Here is a 13,014-nt window from a genome sequence, read left to right as displayed (position 1 = left end):
GTGTGAATTTGTACCACGTTACGAAGATACTATATATTTTGTTACGTCATCATGACGTCATCAGGTATCAAATTACAAGTGATTTAAGGGCAAATTTTGACGAGATAGTTTGCGCTATATCTTTTGAACTAAATATAGTATCGTGTTTGTTTTTTCGTGAGGTTGTAGACTATGCTGTGAGAAACAATTCTTGTCCACAAAACCGCTTGACCTTCACTTCCGGTGTTACCGGAAGTGCAATAAAAACTGAGTACAACTCAAAAGGGGAAGCATTTTACTACACACATATCTTGAAAGTGTTTATTGAGGAATGCCAGACACAAAACAGTGTGATGACGTCATCTTTCGAAAGGGCGCCCCCTAGCGGCATATTAAATAGTGTTTGCTTTCTTTAATTTGAAAACCATCCGTTAAAATTTCACAAAACCGCCCCTTGATATTCTTTGATTAACCACAGATAATTTGGCAAGGTTTCAAATTCATGACGTCATGAGACCGGAAGTTACTTCTATGAGAATTTGAAAACGATAATATTTTAAATTTAATTCTATCATTTGATTCATGTCGTATATCTTCGTAGCCCAAATAACGATATCCCTTACAATGTTCACGTTTTGCTTCCAAATACTGTGACGTCATCAAACCGGACGTCAGGTGTTACGAATACATACAATTATATTTTCCATAATTCCATACGATATTTAGCTTCACAATGAACATTTATCCACTCCGAACTAAATCGGTATCCACTTTTCAGACTTGAGCCTGAAATCAAAACAAAGCTAAATTTCTTCCATACAGTTTCAGTATGATCATAAAACCTAGTGTGAATTTGTACCACGTTACGAAGATACTATATATTTTGTTACGTCATCATGACGTCATCAGGTATCAAATTACAAGTGATTTTAGGGCAAATTTTGACGAAATAGTTTGCGCTATATCTTTTGAACTAAATTTAGTATCGTGTTTGTTTTTTTTCGTGAGGTTGTAGACTATGCTGTGAGAAACAATTCTTGTCCCCGGACACAAAACCGCTTGACCTTCACTTCTGGTGTTACCAGAAGTGCAATAAAAACTGAGTATAACTCAAAAGGGGAAGCATTTTACTATACACATATATATGTTGAAAGTGTTTATTGAGGAATGCCAGACACAAAACAGTGTGATGACGTCATCTTTCGAAAGGGCGCCCCCTAGCGGCATATTAAATAGTGTTTGCTTTCTTTAATTTGAAACCCATCCGTTAAAATTTCACAAAACCGCCCCTTGATATTCTTTGATTAACCACAGATAATTTGGCAAGGTTTCAAATTCATGATGTTATGAGACCGGAAGTTACTTCTATGAGAATTTGAAAACGATAATATTTTAAATTTAATTACATTATTTGATTCACGTCGTATATCTTCGTAGCCCAAATAACGATATTCCTTACAATGTTTACCTTTTGCTTCCAAATACTGTGACGTCATCAAACCGGAGTTAGGTGTTATGAATGCATACAGTTATATTTTCCATATTTTCATACGTTATTTAACTTCACAACGAACATTTATCCACTCCGAACTAAACAGTATTCACTTCCCGTTTTTGAATAATGACGTCATTAAGCCAGAAATAACTTGTATGTGTACATAGAATGTTCACTAAAATTTATCACACCGTTAATTTTTTTAAACAAAATAATTGATTGTACTGGAAAGGATTTAATTTCGTGATCCTTCTTCTTACATAAACATATTCATAACTTAACTTGGCAGTGTTTAATGAACAAATTGCCTGCCCGACCACTCTGCGTTTGTAACAACAAACGCGAACCTCTAGTTTACCTTATTTTTAAAGACTTAATAGATGTACAAATTGTATATGCACAAGTGGATTTCTTGTTTCAATCCATAAAGTTGTGTTTTTGAAATTGTCCTGTCTGGAGATATATTGTGCTTATCCTTTAACATTGTCAGATACCAGTTTTCTATGTTTGTCATGGCCATAGCGATAGAAATTCATTGCAAAACCAGTGGTATCCAAACAGTCTCCAAAGTCAAAATCATTCTCCTAAATATCTGTCCGTTTCGTTTCACACACAGATTCCGTGACCCAACACCACCTTGGCAGCTCAGACCGGCCTGATTTTCAGAGCAGCAAGCTGCCCACAGGCCCAGCCATGTACCTCCAGACACTCTTCTCCAATCAATAGAAGTTCTACATGTACTCTCTTGAAACCTGCTGTTGCCACTTCAGCAAGCTGCCCAGTGAACTACCAGCTACTGAAAATCTACATTGGATCTGATGAGCCATCCAGCAACACCGATGTCACTTCAAAGACACTCCCCTTTACAAGTTTGATCTCGGCTGACTTCATGGAATTCTTGAGCTACACCATCACCATCAGGACTCACATGCACAAATTCACTTCCTACAAAACAATTATCCGAAGTCTTCAACTCTCCATCTATCTGTGCCATGAGATGTTTTCGTTTTTCGCTTGGCACACAAAGGACTTCAGCTACTGCCTAAAGAACCTTGGTTTTCTCCACATGGACTGAGACGAACCTTACACTTGAGCCATGTGCCTTCCGCAGTCACACCAAATGTTTGAAAACCTGCTAAGAATTATTGACAGGAGAGATACATGAACATGAACAATTTATACATCAGAGGTCATGTCACCATCAGACCCGTCATGAGATCACATCTCAGCTCTGAACTGATCGGCAGAGGACTTCAATGAAGAGCTGTCCTCTGCCATCCTCAAAAACACTGGATGATTCACATCGACTGTTGCAATCTGTCAGAGACTTTTGGAAGAGAACTCTAAGTTTGAAATTGAAACCGACCTCTTTTGAAACAGAACTCTTTCGAAACGGAACTCTTTTGAAACAGAATTCTTTTGAAGCGGAACTCTTTTGAAACGGAACTCTCTTGAAACGGAACTCTTTGGAAACGGAACTCTCTTGAAACGGAACTCTCTTGAAACGGAACTCTCTTGAAACGGAACTCTCTTGAAACGGAACTCTTTGGAAACGGAACTCTTTGGAAACGGAACCCTGGAACTCTTTGGAAACGGAACTCTTTGGAAACGGAACTGTTTTGAAACGGAACTTTTTTGAAACGGAACTCTCTTGAAACCGGACCCTCTTGAAAAGGATCGCTTTTGAAAGAAGAGTTTATATTGAAGAAGTAGAGGTCTCTCTTTCCCCAAGGTCACTGCAGGTCATTAGAGGTTACCTCTGTGACCCTGTATGCAGAATGGGTTGCCAATCTTCAAAGTCTTGAGTCTTGAAAAAGCAGACACAAAAATCTTTGATCACAGTATTTGATGATGAATAAGTTATCACCTTGTGCAACAGCTTTGAACAAGTTCTCGAAAATGTTGTCTCCAAAAGAATGTTATCCACAATCCGTCAACACTAACTATTGTTTCTTTGTGGATCCACAATTGATGCCATTGGTTTAGACAAATTGAACCAAACCAGCACCAAATTGAACCAAATCACGTAAAAATGGAGGAGAGACCTCTACACACTTGCACGTAACCAGCTTCTCTGTGCGAACTTCTTCAGGCACTGAATAGATTTTTCCTTAAATCGATTTCACTGACTTTATTCAGTGGCCCAAATTACTTGCATAAACCTGCAACTGTTCACAGGACTTTAGTCACAGCGCTGCATTTCATTTTCCTAATTTCTTGTTCTTCCAAGTGCATTTGCACAAAAAACAGAAATGTCATTCTGTTTAGAGACAGATTCACTCAACATTTACTCAAGCGAAGGGCTGTTCAATAATTGCAGAAAGATATTCCCTCAAATATTTTGATGATGCAACTTTCAGTGCTTAAAATAGAGAGAGCTAGTTACGTTAAATTGCTATTTTAAACTGAAATTTTTCTTAATGGCATTGCCTGATTGGTAATAGCTGGGTGCAAGATTGGTTTTCCAGGAACAAATTTGTTAAAAACTCTGTCAACTTACAATGCTATCCTTCTTCTTTGAACTAAATGTTTCCAGTTACCAAATTCAGCCCAAAATCTCTCATTTGGTGAAAATGAATAGCTTTTTGAGACATCCAAATTTGTAAATTCCTTACAAATCTACATCGATCAAATGAAAAACATTATTTGCTTTTAAATTTGAGAAACGGCTTGTAAAAAAAAAAAAAAATGGAAAATGATACACTTTTAAAGCTATCATAAGTTTAGCTGTCAATTACCACTCCTACCAATCTTGCAGCCAGCTTTTGTTTTCAAGTATAGTCAGCACTGGCACAGTTTTTTGAAACAAAATTTTGAAATCGAAACATTCCATAGGATTTTGGTTTTAGTCACATATTTTCCAAAATGAACAAGTCTTTCATCCCTAATTTATATTTCAAAGTTAAAACATTTGCAAAAATGCTATTCAAATTTTTTGCGTGAAATAACAATTTACCTGGTGTTACTGTGAACACACCTCTTAATTAGTTCATGTTTAATACCTCGAAAATTGGAATCTTTTGAAGTTCATTTACTAAGCAATATCGACAAAGAAAACCAAACAGATATGAGTCTGAACCACATTCCGAATGCAAATTGGAAAAAAATCCTCGAACTCAAAAGAAAAGAACCAAAGTTTTAGTTCCAGTGCTGGCTATCCACGTACATGTAAATTCTTTTATGATAATTTGTTGAGTAACCCATCTATACTTGACATTTGACCAACAGGCAATGTTCTGATACACTTGAGCCCAACGCATGCAAGTCCCCCCGGGGCGTGCACGTGTGGTGTTCCCCGCCCGCAGATGCCGGCTCGTCTGGTTGGTCGTCCCTATCTGCATTGACGATTGGTCTTTTGTTCAAGGTGTGTGCTAGCTTCCTGATCTTGTGGTCTGGGTGATCGTGGATGACTTGGTCGACTTCAACATGGTAAGGATCCTTTTGAACTTTGACAATTAGTTTGCCTTTCTGCAAAGGAGATGTTGTTTTGGCCGTTTCTTACCGAGTGTTGCTGTGGAAATTATGTACCATCTATCACTCTGGAGATTGCAAATCTAGAGATCAATCGAGCATCTACTCTTGATGTCTTACTTGCATTTCGTTAGTTCCATGGCATCATGTTGATCCAAATGATCTGCTAACAAATGGATACTGTTGTTGGTACCTCTGATGTTCTTCAATGTGATAGGATTTTTGGACAGGTGTTTCAGCCGCTATTTATTTGAATAACTTCCATGGTATAACTCTGAAATCTCATTGCCTTTTATTGTGTTGACATGTTCATTCAGTTCTCTCATAGAGTGTGGTCAAATCTCAGACATGCACAGATAAACATCATGTGGAAATCATCTGATAAGGAAATCAATCCAAATTTAATGAAATCATGCCAATTAAAAGTAAAAATCAAAATTAAAAATTGCGCAAGTCATAAATAAAATGTAAATTTGCTCGTAAATCAGCATCTAATGCATAACTAACTCTGGTTTTTACCAAAAGAAAAATAAAACTTTAAAAAAATGAAATGAAGTCCTGAATTCAAAGCAACTTAAATTAATTTTCAAAAATCACTTTGATCTTCAGAAAACAAAGCAGAAAAAAATATCTTGAATGGGCCAGTGCCATCATTTTTATCATCAGAAAAGCTGTAAAAAACTAAAACTGAAATGAAAGTTTGAAGTTGAGAAAAAGGATAGAAGGCCAACTCTTAAAACTGTAGGGGAGAAGTCCTGGTGTGCAGAGGGGGAGAACCATGCTGCTTCCTGGCCAGATGGAAGATGTGGTGGACAAAAAAGGCCCTCTGCATCCTAAAGACAGAAGCTGTGGTGTGTCAGGCACAGGGAACCAGTCCTGCCAGATGGATCCATGGTAAGTTTAATTGAAGTTTTCTAGAATGAATTCATGCACTATGTACATCCTCATTGCTTGCTAAACCTAATGGTAAAATGTGTATCTCATGGCTAGGAGTAAACGCTATCTGTCTACATTACAAGAAAACAGTATTGTGCATTATAGTCTTCAATCTGTGGCAATACCAATTAGCGTTAATCTGACACACAGAAGTGAAAGTTAAGAGTAATGTGGGTCCGTTATTTGTCATTCAGAATTAAAATTTGATCAAGGCAATTGATCAAATGAATCCTACAGTAATACAGAGATGCAACCAGTGCACTGGTGTGCAAACATCTCACTCACACTTTATGGACTGGACACTCACTGCAAGTACTCAAAGTGCTGCTACCCAAATCATGGTCGAATGTCGTGACCTCTGCACTCCAATCCTATGATTGGATAAAACCTTGAGCTTAAGCAGTCACTGCAGCCTCCTATAGATTCATCACCTACCTGATAGGTGGTTGCATGGGGGAATCCCCTGCCAAGTCTCTGTTTAACAGGACCCTTTTGTGATCATAAATTTGTGATCTGATATTTCAAATGCATTCATTTGCCAGCAGTGAAACCCTAGCATCCATGTGTGTTGTGAGCAATCCTAAATTGCAATTCACTTTTAGTGAAGTCTAAACTCTAGGTAGCAAAAGCAGTCTTTCTGTTTACAACAGAAAGTTGAGTTATTGATCTAGTTTTCTAGATTCAAGCGAGAAACTTTTTATGCAAAGTTCCCATTAGTAATTTGAGCAGCATAGTTTTGCTGCGTTCTTTCAGTGTGTTACTGAAACATTCATTTTCATATGTAAAAAGTTGAATATTACTGCCAAGGTGCAGTTTCAAGTGAGATATGTGCACAGTTCTCATAAAGAAGCCAACACAAATGTCATTGCCTTCTACCAACCAAAAAATCCAAACTGTTTCTCTTTTGTATACAAAGAAATAGCCTTTTACAAAAACAAAAAAAGACATTCAACTTTGAAAGTGATCTTGAGAGTCCTGAAAGTTCTTCACCTTAGCTCTAAATGTTCAGATCGTCAATATTATTTCAGTTGATGTATGTGGACATTTGTCCCCTGCCTTGTGGAAGAAAAAAATGTAAATATAGCAGCTGAAAACTCAGTTCAAAGAGAAGTTCACCTGGACTTCATCTGACTAGTCTCACCAATTAAGTTAGTACATACTCTGAAATTGAGCATACATTTTGTACATGTCAATATTCATGTACAACATGGCCTCAGACAGCTATAACTGAATCTTAATCAGATGTCGGACCATTTGATTATTTCCTGCTAAGAAGTCAAATCGATGAGTAGATTTTACAAAACTAAAAAAGGTTTGCTCTGAGTTGGACGAGTTTGGTTTCATTTCTCATGCAACCAAATCTGCAAACTGTTCACAAATCCTTCAAAGATTGCTGAAACCGAAAGTGATATGCAAACAATTGTTTTGTATTGCCAGCAAAAGGAATGCAATTGTTCTTTCTGGTATGACTCACAACTTTACAAAGTGAAAATTGCCAAGCCATTGATTGTAGCAAGATGGCTGTCTTAAGTACTGCAAGTAAGAACGATTGTGAAAGTAACTTCTAACACAGTTTCCAAAAGCATTTGTTTACAAACTATGATAACCTGATTCAGTTTTGACCCCAGCCAGACCGGCAATGTTAGTAATATTGCATGTTGGCATGACGGTGTAACCGTTGTGTTTCATTTTGTCAAATAAGGTGAAGATCTTTCAGGACACATGTTGGTATTGCCATAGACTGAAGACTAGCTATGCTCCATGCTTTAACCCTTTAGTGACCACATTTCTCTCAGTGTGCATTGCTCTTTGCAAAGTGCATTTTATGCAGCAAATATTGTGAGTTAATTGTCACTTTCCAAATTCAAACTTTCAAATTCTCAACTTGTATCTCAATGACACTCTGTACCTGTAGTGTTGTAAAATCAGATTTTGTAACCAATCAATTTTCATGTGATGCTGAAAAAAACTCTGCTGGTTGAAAATGTTTGTCCTGTGTGGCTACTGCGGACAATTCAGTTCTGGTCACCTCAGGCCACTGTGGTCACTAAAGGGTTCAAAACGTCCAAGGTTCTTTAATTAATTATTCAGGTCAGTTTAAGATCAGTTTTGTCTCAAGAGGGTCGCTAAAATGTACATGTACATGTAGGATAGTTTGTTGTGTTGGGACAGTTAATGTCTTTAAGAATGCAGGTATTCTTGGTGCTTTTGGTTATTGACAGAAATCAGTAATTTCAAAAATTTATCGAAAATGTAAACTCTAGCAAATTTTATTGTTTCATGTAAACTAACCTGAAGACTGTTTCTCAGAAAATCATCAAATTTTTGTGAAGAATTAATAGTCAATAAAACCAGGAGGACAAAAATCGAACATGAATGTGATTAAACTCTGACAACCAGGTTAAAATTAGGTCCTCAACAAATTTGCAAAATTCTATTCTTCTAAAAAGTCAACGTTTTTTTAACATTCAACACTTTATAATTAACAGAACAAAAACTACTTAGCAAAGTTGATAATAAGCAGGACAAGTTCTTTTCAGAACTAATATCTTGTAAGCAGTAGTTATTACCACATGGTGTTACCGCAAACCGAAACGATACCGATACTCCACCATGCAAAGCCTCAAATCTTATAACACTTTATGTTTCCCGTAAACAAGCCGGAAGACCTTTTCTCAGAAAATCATTGACTAGTTGTGCAGAGCGAATAGTCAATAAAACCAGGAGGACATAAATTGCACATGAATGTGATAAATGACAAATCATTGTAGCGTCAAACACTGATAACCAGGTTAAATTAGGTACTAAACAAATGTGCAAAAATTATAACCAGAAAAATGTTCAACTTAAACTGTAAGACACTACACCTAAACCTTTGTGAGAAACCTGCGACACTGACAGAAGTACAAATGCCAGGCACTTTGACTTAAATCTCAGACTTGATTCACATCTTATCGTGACTAAATCAGCGAAAGGACTAAAATCAGGATATGTTAATAACGTGATTAAATGAAATCAAGTGACTCGCATACTCGGAAAATATCAGTGAGCATGTGAAATTGAACTTAGTGCTAAATTTTAGTAGTATAAATTGTCCTTAGGAATATCGTCAGATACTTGTATTCTCCAAATAAATTAACCTTACTTCTAGAAAAGTTTGATAGGCAAAAGTCATGTTTTTATGGACATGTTTGCAAACAGAAGAAGTTGCAAATTTAATTATTTCTCTAGGGTAGAGTTATTTAAAACTCTCAAGTCATGAAAGTCCCCTGGATTCCTCTGCATATTAAATACACTTTATAATGTTAAGAGAGAGGATGGGTTTAGCCTAAAGAATTAGTTGTTAAACACGTGTACATGTAGGTTGTTCAGCAAATTGCATAGATGTCAAAGGTTGAAAAGTTCACATTCTGTCTCGTATGAAAAGGTCGTTATAGGCAGGCCCCAGAATAAATCTTGAATAATAAATTGGCAGTTTCGGTGATTGGATATCTAGAATAACAGATAATTAGGAAGAACGTTGTTTTGCAGTTCTGCATATCCATTGGAGTAAGTTCAGACCGTAAATGCAATTTACAAAGATAGCAATATGCAGTGAGGCACTGCAATTCTGTGCCACATATTCAAGGTGTCATACCTTTGTTGAATGTTTGACTTGTAAAATAAAGTCAGACTTTACAGGAAAGAAGGCAAAAAGAACAGTGAAAAAAAAACTGTGGAGAAAAAAAAGGCAATTCACTACTTAATGTTTCAAAGAAAACAGGGAAAAAAAGCTGAGAGATATGTAGATACCGGTAGCCTGCACAATGTATACAGGCCGGCCCATTGAAATACACTCATATTGAGTTTATACATGTACATGTAGACAATGTCCCGTGTACATGTACAGTCTCTGCGAATGCTGCAGGTACATGCAAATGATTTACAAGTAAGAAATTGTATGATTGATCTTTTTGAAACTGAAAACTAAGATTGGAGTAATATGATCCACTCCTTCATGGTAATGAAACCAAGAAAATATCTTGTACAGTATAAAATAATGTACATGTAGGTTTACACTTAAAAACGGTGAGGAAACTCAGGCTTTTTTTAACAAGGTAGGGTCTGACAATGTCGTGTTTCAGAATCCATTATCATCTAAGAAACTGCCATTTATTCATTTGTCCTGGGGCCTGCCTAGGTTTGCATGTGAGCATAAATATGCAATATCTGTTGTAATGTAGGCATTTAGTAATATGTTTACTCCGCAATGCCATGATACACATTTAGGTTTAGCGAGCAAAACTGATGAGGATGTATGTTGTCATTGTACAGTGCATGAATTAATGAAAACTTCAATTAAACTTGACCATGGATGGCGGGACAAGACTGTCCCTGTGTCATGATGCCACAGCTTCTGAGGATGCTGAGGGGCAGATTGCCACCACATCAACAGTGGCGTAGCTAGAATGAAGGAGGGGCCACAAGAAAACAGGAGGGGACAAATGGAAATCCCAGAAATGTTCATGTTGGGCAAACTAGAGAACATGTCTGTAATTTTGACCATTTGGATGCACATGTTCACTATACATGTTCTCAGCTACATGTATTTTTATACATGTCGGCCCCAAAAGGCCGAGTACGGAATATTGAAATCTTTTTGTCCAATCGGACAGACAGCCCCCTTCCTGTATCACATGGAAGGCCCCTCCCATCCCCATTTGCTACGCCACTGCAACATTGGCCACGGAACAGCATGGTTCTTCAAAAAAGATGCACGTCAACCTCCCAAAAAAAAAAAAGAGATAGAAATATTACAAAAATGTCCAAAACTCTTGAACACAAAATCTTGTGTCACATGTTTGTTTACAATATTGCAAAAATTGTGCCATATTTCAAATAATTACAAACACATGTATGGCTAACGTCAGTTTTGAAAAAACTGATTCGCTAAGAGTTTGGCCAGAAATCTTGAAAAAAAGAAGCATGTACTCAGTAACAAGAAAATCATCTGCACATTTTTTGAAAAGTTGGTTTTCTTTTTCAATCTAATTAACGTTGTAGCTCTTAAAATTCCCAATCAAACTATGTTGGTCAAATTCAAATTGTAATATTTGAATTCAGTCCACTAATTTAAAATGAAGTTAGTTTTCTTGAAGATCGATGATGGCACAATGAAAAGTTACTTGGACCACTTACTCTTTCCTAAGAGAAAAATCTAGTAAGATACCGACCGGTATTTGCTCATTTAAAATAAAGACTTCATACAAATGTCGGAACTTAGTACATCTCAAAGTGTGTGTATACTTGGCAAAATGGCCAAAAGTACAATATTTATCCAAAAAACTCAGTTTGAACAAATCAAGTTACTGCAGTGAACTGTTGCTTTGAATTTGGACTAGTTTGACTAAAATATGTTTGAAATTTTGCAATAATTCCCACTTCCTAATTAGAAAAAGACTAGTTACCGGTACGTGAAAATTCCAATAAATTTTCAATCGCTTATTGTAACATTGACTTTCAGGCAACCATTAAATAGTGCAATTTTGAGTTTGCACTAAATGTCTTGCAAAAAGTAGACGTTCTTAGAACTAGAAATAGTGCTGCCAAAAGTCATCAAAGTACTCGGAATAACTTTTGTTACTCCTCGTGATCATTCTAACATACATTTGTGAATCTGATGAAAAGTTTGATGCGCAACAATACATAAGAAACAACCTGCCAAATGTGGTCATGTTTGAACGTATAAATTAGTGAAACCTACTTGCAAAAATTATTTATGCATTTTGCAATTGACATTTACTGAATTGGTGTCAGCCTTTGCCAATTCACCTTTAATTGTGCATGTCTGTCTAAAGCTAAAATAAACTTACAATTACTTGTATAAATCTGACGACACACTCATGAGATGAACTGATTACTGTACATGTTGATGCGATAAACGGCAGGGAGATTTCAGAGTTATATCGTGGAGTTATTTATATAAATGGTGGTTGAGATAAATGCCCTAAAATCTTATTGCATTGGAAATATCGGAGAAAGCTGGCAAATTGTAATCTGTTTGTATTGCATTTCATTCAAAGGGATCAGAACCATGATGCAACAGTGAACAACGGAAATGTTGAGTGAGACAATCATAAGTAGATGTGAGAGAGATCTCTACTTTGGCAATTTTTGGAATGATTGTTGGTATACAATTTCCATTGCAATACTTAGTAATTGAAATGGTTAATACGGCATTGACTTTGTCAGAAAAGTAAACTGATTGTTAAAGTTCATAAGGATCCTTATCATGTTGGAGTTAACCAAGTCATTTGTGATTATTTGGACTTGCAAGTTTGGGGAGTTAGTGTGCACTAAGATCAACTGATCACGAGTTGATGTAGATAGAGGGCGACTCGCTGGACTTGTCGGTGTCTGTGGGCGGGGAACACCATGCGTGCACGCCTCGGGGGACTTGTATGCGTTGGGCTTTTTTTTTGGCCGGGCCAAGTTCAAGGCCAAGTTCAAAGCCAAGGTCAAGTTCAAGTTCAAGGTCTCACTTGTATTTTATTCCAATAGCAAATAAGTTTTTATTTCAAATTAAATAACCAGAGGGCGCCCTTTACATTAGAATATTTTTTCAAGTTCCACTTGGCACAAGAGGGCGCCCCCAATATTTTACAATTTTAACTTATTTAAAAAAAACAAGTTAAAATATGCGAAGGGCGCCCTCTTGTGACGGTTTTCATTTTAAAATTTAGTTTGTCCCAAGTGGGCAACCCACACATTGCCGTCTAAAAAATAAAGATAAATAGATCACAAGAGGGCGCCCTTCAAAAAGTTTTTAAGTTAAACCCCACTCAAGAGAGCCCTTCAGTTGGAACCCCCGCCCCCCCCCCCCCCCACTCTCCGACATCCAAAGGACATATCTGCTGTCTACTTAGATCAAATTTGCAGCAAGTCTTAGATAATGCGTTTGTTTCTTCTCGCAAACATAATTATTGCAAACGAAAAACGTGCCTTGAGAAAAAAATCTTAAAAATACAACTTAAATTATTCTAGTTTTCAAATTTCAAATTGCCAAATTTGTAATTTTTCCTTGAAATACTGAAATCCACGAATAGCTGGAAATTTTTCCGCTGTTTCCGCAGTAAATTGTGTCAAATTAGCCC

At 36.8% G+C, this 13,014-nt stretch overlaps 1 long non-coding RNA gene across 1 annotated transcript in view; it reads left to right on the top strand.

Moving 5' to 3' along the window:
- Positions 1 to 12,398, top strand: part of LOC119727544 — a 29,614-nt gene extending 17,216 nt beyond the window's left edge. Inside the window, exon 3 of the long non-coding RNA XR_005270983.1 lies at positions 2,091 to 12,398. This is a non-coding gene — a long non-coding RNA (uncharacterized LOC119727544). The remainder of the gene's footprint in view (positions 1 to 2,090) is intronic.
- The last annotated feature ends 616 nt before the right edge of the window (positions 12,399 to 13,014 follow it).

The sequence above is a fragment of the Patiria miniata genome, unplaced genomic scaffold (assembly GCF_015706575.1).
Source record: "Patiria miniata isolate m_02_andy unplaced genomic scaffold, ASM1570657v1 HiC_scaffold_20, whole genome shotgun sequence".
Lineage (NCBI taxonomy): Eukaryota > Metazoa > Echinodermata > Asteroidea > Valvatida > Asterinidae > Patiria > Patiria miniata.
This window is presented reverse-complemented; position numbering and strand designations above follow the sequence as displayed.